The sequence below is a fragment of the Camellia sinensis genome, chromosome 3, assembly GCF_055761805.1.
Source record: "Camellia sinensis isolate YWXY chromosome 3, ASM5576180v1, whole genome shotgun sequence".
Classification (NCBI taxonomy): domain Eukaryota; kingdom Viridiplantae; phylum Streptophyta; class Magnoliopsida; order Ericales; family Theaceae; genus Camellia; species Camellia sinensis.
In genome coordinates, this window is record NC_138963.1 from 15692105 (window position 1) to 15707426 (window position 15322).

The following is a 15322-nucleotide window of genomic DNA, read 5'->3' on the forward strand; positions in this document are numbered from 1 at the left end:
CCCCGTAAACTGTCTGCTACAACGGTCCGACACGACCATACCGTGTCTCCTATCCTGTTTTGTTTTTTTTATTTATCAGTTTACTTTTCTATTTTGTTACTCTCTTCAAACTCAAGTTGGTTAGTTCCTATCCTCCTTGAGTTTGAGGGGGGCTGTTAGTGCATTATATTGTTAGTGCATTCTATGCTGTAAAGTGTGTCCTAGCTGATCATGATGTCTTTGCTTTCGGTTGCTTTTGGGTGCATTGTTTGTAAACTTCTCCTTTATAAGGAGCTCCTGAACCATTGTACAAAATACAACATTCAATACAATATCAATCAATAATACATACAATTTATCTCTATATTTTTCAGGGGTAGATCTGGTGGAGGGAGAGGTAATGTAGTTGATGGTGTTGGCCCATTCTCAACCTCAAAAGCCATTGACAGGCCCCATGGCAAATGTAAATCCATGTGACAATGCATTAACCATATACCTGCATCTATCAAATTTTTCAAAAAGCATAATTTAGTATATGAAAGCTTATGTACAAGTTAGGAATAATGTGGTATAGCACATTCACTCCTAAATGAACCTTTGGAAAGATTTATAGCTACTTGGTATATATATTAAAATTGTATGAAGATGATAAAGCCATGCATGATTGATTATAAATACTTACCGGGATTGTTTGCTTGAAATCTGATGACAGCCCACCCTCCAGTCAGCACGCCAATTGTGTTACGTGCTTGTGGATTGATGAGATTGAACTTTTTAGGATCGTTTATTGGGTCATAATTGCCAAACCCTTGAGCCAACAGATGGAAGTTGAATCCATGCAAGTGCATAGGATGCATCTCTATAACCAACGAGGCTGTGTTCTGCAACACCATCTCAACAGTTGAATTGAACTTAAGTTTCTTCACTTTAGTTGACTTTGATGTCATTATGATTGTTCTGTTGAAGTTGTTGTTTGAGTTTGTGTAGTTAAAAACCAATGGTGGTTGATCAGGGAAATCGGTGGTGTAGATTCCATCAACATTGTTGAAGAAGGCTTGCAACATCGACAACTTGGTAGGGAACTGAAAGGATGCATTGTTCATGCTCGCAGCTAATCTTTGGTCAAGTGGCCCTGCACATTGTAGACACCCCATTTTTGACCGTCCATAAGACTTCGACGCGACTGATGATTTACATGGTGGAGAAAGGTGTACAGGGCAAAGGTTCAATTTCTTCGGCAAAGAGAGAGTCAAATCTCAACTTCATACCCCTGTTCTGGACCAGAACGATCTCGATCAAAAGATTTTAGACTTAAAACCCTCTCTTTCAAAAACATTTTTGAAATAAAGTTTCTGCGATGTTCCGAGGCTCGCATTTTGTCAAAAATTGCGCTTTTCGGTAAACTGAGCATGGACAAAGTGGAAATGAATGAAAGAGAGATGAAATCTTTGAAAAATCTTTCAAAACACCTTACTTAGGGGTTTGAAGTTGAAGAAAAGAAGAGAAGAGGGAAGAAATCCAGTCGGGGGAGAAAATGGGCATGAACCATTAAAAGAAAGTCGAGCAGCCCTCGCCGAATCGGGCCTATTCATTTGGATACTTGGAATCAAACTATGAGGCCACCACCTTTGTAAATAACACTTCCGGGGATTCATTTTGCACTCAAGAATCTCCGAAATCCAATTCCGGACGGGGAAGATATAGTTGATTGAAGTAGGGTATCACTCCGGTTGGACCGAAATCTGCGCGGCTTCACCAAAAAGGGCATAACTTGTTTCACAGGAGGAATTTTAATGCAAGGTTTGCGCCATTGGAAAGCTAACTTCCGGGGCTTCAATTTGGACACTTGAACGGCCACCATTGGACCTTCCTACCACCCACCGGCCACTTTTCTTTCTGGTAGTCCATTTTTTTGTCTTGAAAGTAGCTGGCTGACTAGAAAATCTAGCTGGCCGGCCACCTAGCTGGTGAAATGACTTTTTTGCCCTTTTAAACTAGCCGGACATGCCCCCCTCCCCAAGTGTGTCCTAGAAGTGAATTTTGTTTTCCACTACACCCATGTCCGAGGGTTTGGCCATTTTGGGGGGAAACTTGATTTGTTTTCCCCCCCCCCCTTTTTTTCCCCCTCTTTTCCACCCCTTTTGCTTATATATACAGCCCCTCCCCTTCAAATTTTAGGGTTACAAAATTTGTTTTGAGAGCCTTGCATCAATTCTCCCTCTCTCTCTACTCTAAGCCTTAAAACACCAAGTCCTACACCCTTTTCTTCATCACCACCCAGCACCACACTACCACTTCCATTCCAGCAGCTTGGAGGTCTTCTTAGAGGCTAGAAGGCAGCTTTTCTTGATCCAAGAGGCAGCAAAGGATTGGTCTTCAAGGGTGAGTTGATTTCTCCCTCTTTCTAGCTCATTTTTGCAAGTTTTCTTAGCACCTTTTTCTTGCTGTTTTGAGCTCCGACCAAAACTGAAAGTGGCATTTTTTTGAGCTCTGTTTCATCTTTCATTAAGGGTCTTACCCTGTTTGGGACCCCCATCTTTCACTTGCTTCATTACCCCTTTGTATGCCATAATCTTGCATAATATTTTTGGCCTATGTATGATCTGTTTTGGAGCATGATGTAAACTGAAGATAGGCTTATTTTGAGCCCTTCTTCAACATTGAAGAAGGGCTCATCACTTTTTGGGACCTCCATGTGCCACTTGTCATTATCCCCCTCTTTGGTCCCCATTTTTGCATGATTTATTAGCCTATTGAGCTTCTGTTTTTGGACCTTGGTCTGAAGTGAAAATGGCCCTATTTTGACCCTCTCTTTATGTTTCATTAAGGGTCTATGGCTGTTTGGGACATCCTTTTTATACTTCATGTTATAGCTCTCTTGGTGCCATTATTTTGCATAGCATTTTGAGCATACTTGTATCTGTTTTTGGGGTTTTTCATAAACTGTAATACATCATATTTTTGGCCCCTCTTCAATATTGTAGAAGGCCCCTTCTCTGTTTGGGGCCAGCATTTGTGAGTTGCTTCATTACCCCTCTCTTGGCCCCATTTTTGTATACTAATCTAGCCTCATTTGTGTTCCATGTTTGGCCATGATTTAAACTGTAAACATGCTTGTTTTGGGGCTGCCTAGCTTCTGTCTTCATACTTCATGTTCAAATTATGCATGCATTGCATAGCTATAGGCCATTTCATGCGCCAAAATTCATGTTTCGGGACTCGTTCCATGCATCGGGTATCATTTTGCCATGATTCGGGGCTGTTTTGCATCTCATTTTTCCTCTGAAAATTTCATGATCATATGCCATATTCCATGTTTTTCCATGTCTTGTTAGAGTGGCATTCCGTGCCGTAGGTTCGGTCCTCGGTTTGCGTGCACGCGTGCACGCACTTCGAGTTGTCTCATTTTCATCTTATGGCCTCCTATGTGAGTGTGACTGAGGTCCATTTGTGTTGGTGTAAGTCCATATTGCATTGTGTATGCCATTCCATTTCATTGCATTGTGTATGCTAGGTTGTATATTAGTGCATTGTGTATGTCATGTTACCTCGTGCATCGTGTATGCCATTTCATAACATTGTGCATGTTAGGTTGTATCTTAGTTTGCATTCATGCATGTCATGCATATTTCATTGTGCTTGGGATAGGAGTTAGCCCGAGCACGGGAAACGAAGTACGTTCCGTACTCCGAGTGACGGAACGTGTCTCAATTCCCTAGTCACCGACACTCCGGATCATCCATGATGGAGTTAGGTCTTGTTGTGTTTTCATGTGCATTCATTTCATATTAAATTGTGCAATTCGACTCCTCGGCCATCATGCATCGAGATGCGTGATTGGTGGCACGAGGATCGAGGCATGCATACATTTGTGAAAATACATTGATATGCCCCTTTCCTGCTCTCTGTTGCAACAAATCAAGAATCAGCGGTCTTCCGAGGCTTGGCACGCATTTCAAGAACAGGTGCAAACAGAGGCTAATTGGGGCATCGACATGGATTTCCGCGCAAAGGCAACCCGGGCATGCATCATTCATCATCCGAAATGGAATCAAGGCAGTCCCTGGCTTGCATGCCAGTTTATTTATTTTCTTAGTTAATTTGTTAATTAATTAAGAATTTGTACATATTTGGACTGTAATATTTATTTGGACTGTACTATTCTTTTATTCGGGACTGTATATTTATTCGGACCCTCTGCGGGAGGGCAATATTGTAATAAGTGTGCGTGAGTGTGATGTATGTCTTCCAACCCCACGTCTTTCTTCCCTTTTATTTACCTGCTTATGATGGTTAGATTAGGGACTATTTCAATTAGCATACAGTATGATAGCATGTTTGCATTCATTCATCTATCTTGCATGCACCGGGCTCGGCGCATCATACTGACTGCATTGTATTTTCAATTCCAAGTTAAATACATGTTAGTTGTAGCATTTCATATGCCATGTTTAAAATAGCCGAGCCTGCTATAGTTGCATATTTGCATGTGTTGCATTAGGCATTTCTGTATACTTAGGATTCATGCATGATTTCTAATGAGTTTTTGTTTTGGCTTGGAGTACTCGGTGAGTTTTATGCTTTAGCATTCTTGCATGCGTGTGAGTGACTGCCATGAATAGCATGCTTACCATGAGGCTATTTGCTTATGTGATATAACTGTCTGAATGCCTGCGGGTGAAGGTTGGGTTATTTGGATTGGAACAAATCATTGACTGTGAGTTTTAAGCCCACTAGATAGTGGCAAAACCATTTTTTTCTTAAGCCCACCCGAGGGTGGCAAAATCTGCATTTTAAGCCTACTTGCGAGTAGCAAACCATCTTTCGAAAACAAACATGAAATGTTTTTGTTCCAATTCAGGCGATCCAGTCTATACTTGTATGCTGTGCACATCACATAGTAATCTAGGCTAATAACCGGAATAAGAACACACATTGTTTTCAAAACTAGATATCATGGTTAGTAGAGGCCGATCTTTGATCGGGCGAGCGGGGGTGCTCACGAAGTGACCTTCCCCAATCGTACCCAAGTTCCCGAGCCGAGGCAACTTTGGTGATGACGGACACGTGGCCTTAGGCAAACGAGTCAGGGTTTCCTAAATTTCCCAAAATAAAATATTTAGGTGGCGACTCTGTATCTGGCAAAGCAGTCCATGTTTGGCACTACTTTTCTAAAAATCTATTTTTCTCAAAACGATTTGTCGGATTTGGACTCTTTGGTTCAGACTTAGAACCGTGACAATTTGAGAGTCCTGAGCTGTAGTGACCCCAAAATGAACAGAACGGGAGCTCACCCTCCCGGGGCGTTTGGGGGACGTCTACACACATGTGGTATTTCTTCCGCATGGTATTAAGCCCAAGCTTATTGTCACAAACATGTGTTCATCGACTTTGAGTGGGACTGGAACCCAATGAGGCACATTGACAAGCGCAGACAAACTAGTAAAGAACTTGTAGGCCGTTGGTGTGTCATCGAAGGCTGGTAGGACCGACATTTGTGGAATCAATGATAGAGCATTCTTATAGACAATGATCTCTGTGGTGGATGTGGAATTGTCAGTTATATTTTGTGAACTAACATATGGATGTGTCGCCATATAGTAAGAGGCCAGTGGTTGGTTGGCAGTGAAAAGTACATCTGTGGTTTGGCCAGCAGCAATGAGAATAAAGTCAGTGACCATCGGAGTAGTGTAAGTGTCACGTCCCAAACCCGCCCCTAAAAGTTTGGGCATGACTACCTTAGAAACGGAAACTTAACTTGATGTACATAAGATATGGGGCCTGAATGGAAGCATTATATATATAAAATATCATATGATAACATACATAACATCCATTGAGCTATCACTACTATGCCAGGATCACAAACAAAACATAAGGCAAATAAATATATAGCGACATGCATCTGAGAATCTAACTATGTACATATATATATATATATATATATACAGACCCAGCCCTCGAGATTGGGCGTATAATAAAGACATTGAAAGGGATAAGGATCATATACACTTCCATCTTAGACAGACAATCAGGGTACAAAACTAAAAGCTCAGCCTACTCCATAAAATGAGTTGTCTTCATTTAGGTGCCTGGACACTCTGAGGTTGACATAAGAGAAATTGATGCCATGGGTTAAGATTAACCTCCAGGTTGAGTGCCTACAGAAACAGACATAACATAAAGTGAGCCAAGCTTAGTGAATAATAGCACGTAAACAATTCAATGCTCAACTTGAATTATAATACATATTCATGCATTTATAAATAAAGAGATCATATGGTTAATTTGTTTCAGTACCCATTTCAGAACGGCCTTGGCCCAGTGTTAAACAGAGTGGCTTGAAGCCCATAACAAAATGACATGAAGCCCTTAACAAATCGGCATTAAGCTCTTTTCATGCATATATGGACTCAAGAGGTGGCTCGCACGGATTCTAGAGGTGACTCACATGGCAGCACTTAGTTCCGTGCAGCACTTTGTTCCATACTAACAGATCACATAGAATGGTCATAGGCCTCATAACTTTCACAGAATGGCCAAAGGCCTTAGTTTACATATGTATGGACTCAAGAGGTGGCTCGTATTGCAGCACTTAATTCCGTACAACACTTTGTTCTATACCAGAAATCATTAGGTCTTAAGGACCGATCAAATCAAATCATGTCATAACATAGCATAAACGAAACAGATAAACAGAAACAACTTCGTACAGAATCTTAATTATGCTTGAATCATAAACAGAAATTAGAGTTCATGCTTGATTATACATGGTACATCCAATAGCGCTAACAAATCAATACAGAGCATATATGTTAGTTCCATAACGGAACCTTCAGTACTAGGAACTTGTAACATACTTGAACCACGGTATTCTTACCCCTGGCAAGGGCCATAGACCACGGTATTATTACCCCCAGGTAAGGGCCTTGTGCTAAGGATGCCATGGATACTTTTACATATATGGACAATCATTCATTAGTTTAAAACGTAACATATTAGAAAATAGAGCATTTCTTGTTATATCATGTCATTACAGTACACTTAATAAAGACAGAACAGTTTCCATCATAATGTGAGTTACATTACAATGCCATTGATATTTAATGTTGTCTTCCGGTTGGGTCATTCGTAAGTCAATCTGATGTTTATCATAATTCTTGGCAGTTATTAACGTATAACGTATGAAACTATCCGTGTTCTTACCTCATTATTCATTCTGATGATCCACTTTGGGTAGATATCTATGCCATATAATGTGTGTTGAACCAAATAAAACTGTAGAAGTTCATGATAGGTCATTCAGAACATCATGTTCCCATTCAAAATATCATGTTCCCATTAAGTGAGATTTACATTCATAATTTCTTCCCGTTAACTAATTGCATAATATTAATATTCGTATATAATTCTTATGCGAAGTTCATAGGTAATTTACGGTTATAGTACACTAATGATAACCATTAACCGTAACCAGAATACCGAGTAGGTTCAGAGTCATACCGATGTACGCCAAAATCTTTTAACGTTCACATAACTTCACACCGCTTTCCAATCAACATAATGTTAACGTAACATAATTACTTGTGAAGGGCAGAGTGTTAATGGGAATTATTAACGGTAAAGAAATGTGCGATTATAGTACTACTACTCACAGTGCTATAGCGGAGCGCTTGCCCTCCCGAGTTAGGACCTACACATGTGCATAACGTATACATTAGTTCTTTTTTTCTTTCTTTCATTATTTCCTGCATCATTTACTTCGAACGAATTTGCAGGCATCTTAGGGACATCAAACACATATTTCAAAAAGACCAGAGGGTTAAGCATACGAAACGGAGCAAAACATTTTTTTCAGCTTGGGCCGCACGTGCGGCTGTGAGCCCCGCACGTGCGGCAAGGCTCCCCGCACGTGCGGCGATTCTGGCAGTGCAGTTCGAAATTTCCAGCAAAAACTCAATTTTTTGTAAACTTGTTCAAGGCCCAAAATAGGTTCTTAATTGATGAAATATGAGTCAAAATCATGTATTTAACCATTATGTAATCTCTATATAACTTGGATCTTAAAGTTTATAAACATAACCCAATTCCACAAAATTCCCAATTCCCTCACATATCCACACCCATATACACACATGCAACCATATAGCCATATAGATGGGTTTAAGTTGATAACTGAGGAAATAGGTTGAACCTCTCATTAGATAATTCCACACAATTCCAAATCAATTCAATACAAAAGAAAATAACTTAATTAAGCACTTAACACAATAATATAGAGGAATTTCTTCTTTATTCAAGGAGAGGGTCAATTAGAAATGGGTAGGCATACCTTCAGCCAAAGTCCCTCCACTCCTCCTACAATCCTCTAGCTTTCCCCAATTTCCTTAAAGAACTTTGTCCCTCCTCTCTAACCCTTCTCTTTTCTCTCTCTCTCTCTCAGGATATTTTTGCATAAAGCTCCAAGTCAAATATTTGAGATAACATGAATATATATATATATATATATATAAAGTTAAATAAGACAAAACTTAATCAATTTAATCACCCCAAATCAAATTTCTACAAAAATACTTATTAGTATTTAAAAATTATACCGATCTCAAATGTAAAATAAATTTCAGATTATCAAGCCTTTAAGGCGTTCAATTTCTGATCCAAACACCGTAATTGTGACAGATATTTTTCTTATCATACAGATATACATCCATAAACGTAGGGTTCACTTAATGAAACTTAATTTCACATAAAATTTCACAGTAAGCATTTAAATACTCAGAATAAGGAACTGAAAATATACCAGAAACAGATACGTGGATCGGGTTATTACAGTAAGTGGCATCAACGGCAACAACTGTCAAGTTATGGTTGGCTATTTTGAAGAAGAATTGGTTATTCATTGCTGCATTGAAGATGCGTAGGAGATACGTTTTTCCTTGTACCATCGTCACTTTATATGTGTCTATGAAGAAAAAAACAACCATATGTTATATAAAAGTGAGAGATTGGACCCAATGAGTTGCATTGACATACATGTTTGGAATATAAATTGTTAGTTGTTAGTACTTACGATTTGAAAAACATGGATAGAGATCACTAGGTCGACCATTGATGGTGAAAGCATCAGAACTGTTTGTTGCACCTCCAGCTGCACGTCCTTCGTTTTCGACGTCATTAACATTTGCGTTCCACCACTCTCCTGCAATTACGCTTTCATAGATTACTACTATGTACATTTTGAATAATCTCTTGCTATGTAAAAATTAATATATCCGAATTTTGTGTTTCTTATATCAGATTTTGATGTATTTCAAATATGTTTTCTAATCTTCTAATGTATGCTACAATGCTGATCTAATATTTCAGATTGTCCTTTACTATGAAAATTTTCAAAATTAGTAATATTTTATATGATTTTTTAATAAACTAGCAAAAAGAATTGTTGCGTTTGCATGTAACACGTCCGCTATATTAACCACCTTTGCACATGTTAATTGCTAATTATCAGCTATTGTCATGAATGTAATAATTATGAAGCCTGAGAAAATTGATGGGGAATAAACAAAGAAAAGAAAAAAGATGTTGGTACCTAAAAGAATTGGAAATTATCTGTAAGGTTTTGGAAATGGGTACGAGTGACCAACTCTTGGGCGGATAATTAATGCTCCATAAACGGTTGCACGGAGCCACTGACTGTGTGCGTGCCACCAGAGGGTCCCTTCTTGTCCAGTGATGTTGAATTTGTAAGTGTAGCTACTACTAGGACGTATCGGACATTGAGTTACATATTCAGGTCCATCTGCCCAAGCACTCATTAGTTGAAATATTCCATGCCTGCATACATATTAGGGCAATGATATAAGTATTGATATTAATAGTCCTAATAATAATAATGATATTTGATAATATTCAATTCAAGAGGCTAAAATGGATAAATTGTATCAGAATATATTCTAATCAATAAATAAAAAGTCAAGGTTAATCTTCTAGAGAGTAGTTGAAAGTGAAAAACAACTGGACTATTTTTATATAAATTAAGTTTCAAATATATATATATATATATATATGTATATATAATTTTAAAAGACATATTACCGGTGAATGGTAAGGTTGTAAGGAGACTTATTAAAAACATGAACAACAAGAGTGTCACCCTCATGAACTCGTATTGTTGGGCTAGGGAGATTTCCATTCACTGCAGTGATTACTTGCTTTTGGCATAATGGATGGACAGTCAAATTTTTCACTTGAAATAATATAAACGAAATCAACTATGTTAAAAAAAAGTGAACTTTTAAGTTTAAGAAAATATGCATATATATTGTTGTATATAAGCAATGATATATATATATATATATATATATTGTGTGTGTATGTGTGTGTGTGTGTGTGTGTGATTTTAGAAAAGGAAAAGATACGTTGGCAAACTGAAGTTGATCAAGAATTTAAAGCAAGAAACTGAGAATAGGATAGTAGATTTTCGGCTAAGAAAAGCACTAATAAATATATTAAGAATGACTAAGATAATATATAGATGTTAAATGTAAGAGGGTCAGGGCTATTATGTTCATTGTAAAAATAAAAAATAAAAATAAAAATAAAAAAATGAAAAATAAAGGCCAGACTTAATTGGGTTATCTCCGAAATAACCCATATGTTAGCTTAACATGTAAGTCCAGCATACCCAAAAAAAAGCACAGAGCAGACACAATAGGAAGTAAAAAAAAAAAAAAAAAAAAACCCTAACAAAAACTATAGATTGAGAAAGTTAAAAAAAAATGATTGAAATACATAAGACAGATTATGTAGTGACCCCCATCCTCATCTTTGTCATGTTCATGTGCATCTACATGTTTTGTTTTGTTAAGCTTGCACTTGTGGTTTTGACTTGTTTTGCCTAAAGTAAGGTTTCCGTCTTGTTTTGTACCTATGTGTTTTGGCTCGAGTATTGTTTGTACGTCTTGTCCCTTGCTTGGTGTGTGTAGCCGAGGTCATCTTAAGCCTAGGTCACGCCTTTGGACCTTTTACACCTAGGACCATCTTGGAGCCACTCTGGTTGACCTCCACCTTCACCCTGGCATATTGGCCAAGATGTCATCATCTAGGCCGAGGTGTGCATCACCGAGGCCGAGATATGTATCATCTAAGTCGAGATGTTATCCTTTAGGTATTTTAGATCTTTGATCCCTGCACCTGGTGATCTTGTTCCTGGATTGGTATGACCTAGACCGAGGTGTGCCATATCTAGACCGAGGTGTGGCACAGCTAGGCCAAGTGTTAACCTTCCTAGCCGAGATCATTGAGACCTTATTTGCCGAAGCCTTGTCCTAATCCGAGGTCCTTACCTACCGGAGTGTCCATGTAACCTTACTTGTTATATACATTTTGTCTTATACATGTCTTGTTGTTCAATCACCTTTTTTAGGAAACCCAATCCGGTGGTGCCACATGTCCCAGCAGAGGGTTAAGTCTGCTGGCAGTAAAGAGAACATATCATTTTTGTCATATCTTTTGTATGGTAGAGAGAGAAGCTCTAGGAAGAAAGGTAGAAGAGTTCTTAAAAGAGAAATAGATTTCCAACCTCGATCCTTAGAGTCTAAACCGTTTGATCGAGTGTTGAGGTTAGATTCTTGATCTACTCTTATTATTCTTTATGTTGATCCGATCACATTGCATGATCCAGCATGATTCATGAGCCATGCATTGATTTAAAGTTGTTTTAGAAAGAGAAAATGATGTTCATGTGTTTTTGAAGAAAAAACCATGTTTTGATCCGAAAGTTTGTAACAAGATCCATGTTTTTGTGTTTGTTTTCATAAGATCTTCAAGTATGGGTGCCAGGTCCATGTTTTTGAACTCATCTCATGAAATCTCAGATTTTGAATAAAGACGTTATGATTTTAGCATTTCATGTTCTTCATGTTTTTGTCCTTTATGTTCTTCAAAGGGAAACCCAGGTTTCCCGACTTCATTTCCTCGAATGTGGTCGTTGGGACCATACCTCGGCCAAGGGGTGTGGGACCTCGGCCAAGACCTGGTTGGCACCCAACATGTTTTCCCCGAGATGAAAGACAGTGTTTTAACTTCCAGCATATTTTGCTTTGACTTGACCTAGTTTTGAAAGAAATGCCGAGATCCTTTCCTGTCATGTAAAGCTTGTTCTAAGGGTGCATTTCATATCCATCTTGAGCATCTCTTCTTGTCTTCTTGAAATGCGTTCAATGGAATTTATTATGTGCTTCTAGGCCTTGGATCCTTGCTTGTAATCTCCTCACCCGAAGAGCTATGTGAGTTGTATTTTTAATAAAGTTATGTTATAAAGTTTTGATAAAGCCTTGATTCGTTTTGGAAAAGTATTTGATCAAGCATGAATGATTGTCCCTAGTTTTGTATCTAGTACTATATTGTTTTGATGACATTCTGGGAAAGTCCTTAATGCCAGGAGACTATAATGCAACTTCACCCTTGTTTTAAAAGTCTTTAGTGCCAGGGGACTATAATGCAACTGCACCTTTGTTTTGAAAGTCCTTAGTGTCAGGGGACTATAATGCGACTGCACCCTTGTTTTGCCACTGACGGTTTTCCGCGTGGGTTTGTTTGTCCGGAATGTCATCCCCCATACTATATTAATGCTACTAAGCATCCCTCGAAGCTTTGAAAGATTTGACAGATGGATTTGGTTCATCCTTTGATTTTGTACAAGATATGCTATGTATTGTTTGATAAAGATCTTGATTATCAGTCATGCAAACCTTTATTTCTAATATCATTCGCTAAGTATCCAAGCTCACCCTCTCCTTATATATATGTAGGTGACGAGCAAGAAGGCGGTGACGCCTAGATGTGTTTTGCATGATGTTTGGATTCATACTTTTGCTAGCATCTTGAAGATTATGCTTCTTGGCTTTGTATTTCACCCATTTTTGTATATGTCGGCATGAGAAGCCTTTTGATCAAGATGTAATATGTACTTTACTTTTATCTGTGTTCAAGTTATAGACCATGTTAAGATGTATGTCATTTTATTTAATCTATGCACAGCTCTTATGGACTAATTAGATTGAAATTTATTACTTCCGCATATGTAAGCTCCATATGTATACTCTGTTTGTGTGTGAATCCTTGTAAGTTGACTTTTGGTAATTTTGGATTACTGGCCATCACGGCACCATTCTACTAGGGGCAGGATGGGGTCGTGACAAATTACTTCGAAAGAATGCTCCACAACTTCAGCAGAGGCTAGTGAAAAAGCTAGAAGAGCTAAAGCGCATGCTAGCAAGAACACGTGACGTGCCATTGCCAAACCAAAACAATACATGGAAAGACAAAGAAACAATAAAGATCAGAACAAGTTCTCTATCTCTCTCTTTCTATCTAGAAGTGTTGAAGATATCTTCTTAGGACGTGGCTTTATGTGTATTTCATACAAAGATCTTGTTTGTGTTTGCTATGAATTTCATTTCCATAAGGTCTAGATATATATAGTGGTTGTAGCTAGAGACTTAACCTCAAACGATTGCGTGAGTAAGAAGTATCTATGTTTTTCATAGGTTAATAAATTAGACTTTGAATGTGTCAATGAAAACGTTAGTTATCTAACCATAAAAATAAAAGTAAAAAAAATAGAAAAAGAAATGAAAGAGCAATGTCATAGAATCTTCATTGTTGAAGCAAACATAAGCGTTCTGAATTAAAAAATTTGAGATTTGGCCATGTGACCGCCCCACAAGGACGAGACAATTCAATATTTGGATATCTTTCTTACCTACTATTGGTCTGGATTTTACGTGTTTTCATGCCAATAAATGTTATTAGATAATGTTAATATAAAACTAAAAAATTAAAAAAGAAGTATATAAAAATTTATTTTCTAAATTTATTTTTAAAATCCAATGAGGTGTAAAATAAATTATTGACGGTTGATAAGAGAAAACATGAGATAAAAAAAGAGTTGGTTTAAACATTCTAATAGACTATCATATTATTGAATTTGAAAAGTCTACTACAAAAATGATATGAAAGTCATTTGTAGTATTGTACATCTAGTGTAAATAATAGATTGGAGAGAAGCTATGTCTATCGTCATATATACTTTTTTCAATAAGTGTTTTAGTGCGCAAGGTACATACTATATGTACTTGTATAAGTTCTCAATATTATACACAAGTTATCTTATAAAATTAGGTAAGTTTTTACAAATATACGTAAGTTGTGATTTTTCAAATTTTTATGGGTTAATTTACGTATATTTATGAAAACTTATACAATTTTATAAGTTAACTTATGTATATTTGTGAGAACTTACGTAAGTGCATATGATATAGATTTGTACACTTACGAATTGCCCATATATTAGACCTCATATAGGCATGATGAATAAGGGCTATCAAACCTTATTTCAATTAACTAAATTATTTATTTTTTCAGTTTTATGTGTAGATCAATAATAAAATTTTCAGATTGATCCTACAATTACTATAGCCATATGATTTTATAATATTTGTTTACAAAAATGAATGGTTAGTATACTCTTAAAAATAAAATATCTAATTTTTTAAGACAGTGTAATCAAGTTATATGTGTATAATTATTGTATCAATTTGATTTTTTTTAATTTTTATTTTAAATAGATAATCTACATACAAGCATACAACAAATGACACTTTTGATGACTAAATTTTTAGTCGCCGAAGTTTTTTAATGACTAAAATTTTTGGTCGCTTGATTTGTCGATGGAGACTTGTCGGGAAAGGTAATTGGCGACTAAAATAAATTTAGTCGCCAAAAGTAGTATATTGCTAACTATTTTTCTAGTCGCCAAAAACATTGAAATAAAATCAAATATCACATTTTCAGCGACACTAAAGTTTTAGTCGCCAAATATTTTTTTGTTCATCCTATGTTTTTTAGCTACTAAACTTTTTAATTGCATAAAGTCAGATTGTTTTTGTCTACTAAACTTTTAGCCACCAAAAATGTTTTTAGCTATTAAATATTTTAGTTGCATAAATGCCAATTATTTTTTGGCTACTAGTATTTTTGTCGCCTAAAGTCTCACTTTTTTCACTATTAAATTTTTAGTCGCCAAAAATGTTTTGTTGTTCATCTTATCCTTTTTAGCTACTAAATATTTTAGTCACTTAAAGTCTGATTGTTTTTTGGTTACTAATTTTTTAGTCACCTAAAGTATGACTTTTTGTTCCTATTAAACTTTTAGTCGCCAATTTTTTTTTTTGTTATGCGCCTTTTTTTTTTTTCAGCTACTAAACAGTTTAGTCGCCTAAAGTCTGATTGTTTTTTTGGCTACTAAGCATTTAGTCACCAAAAGTTTTTTTTTCCATTT

General features: G+C 36.9%; 1 pseudogene; it reads right to left on the minus strand.

Annotated features, from left to right (window-relative positions):
* Positions 1-317: 317 nt before the first annotated feature.
* On the minus strand, positions 318-13398 carry LOC145821328 (laccase-7-like; annotated as a pseudogene).
* Between the last annotated feature and the right edge of the window lie 1924 nt (positions 13399-15322).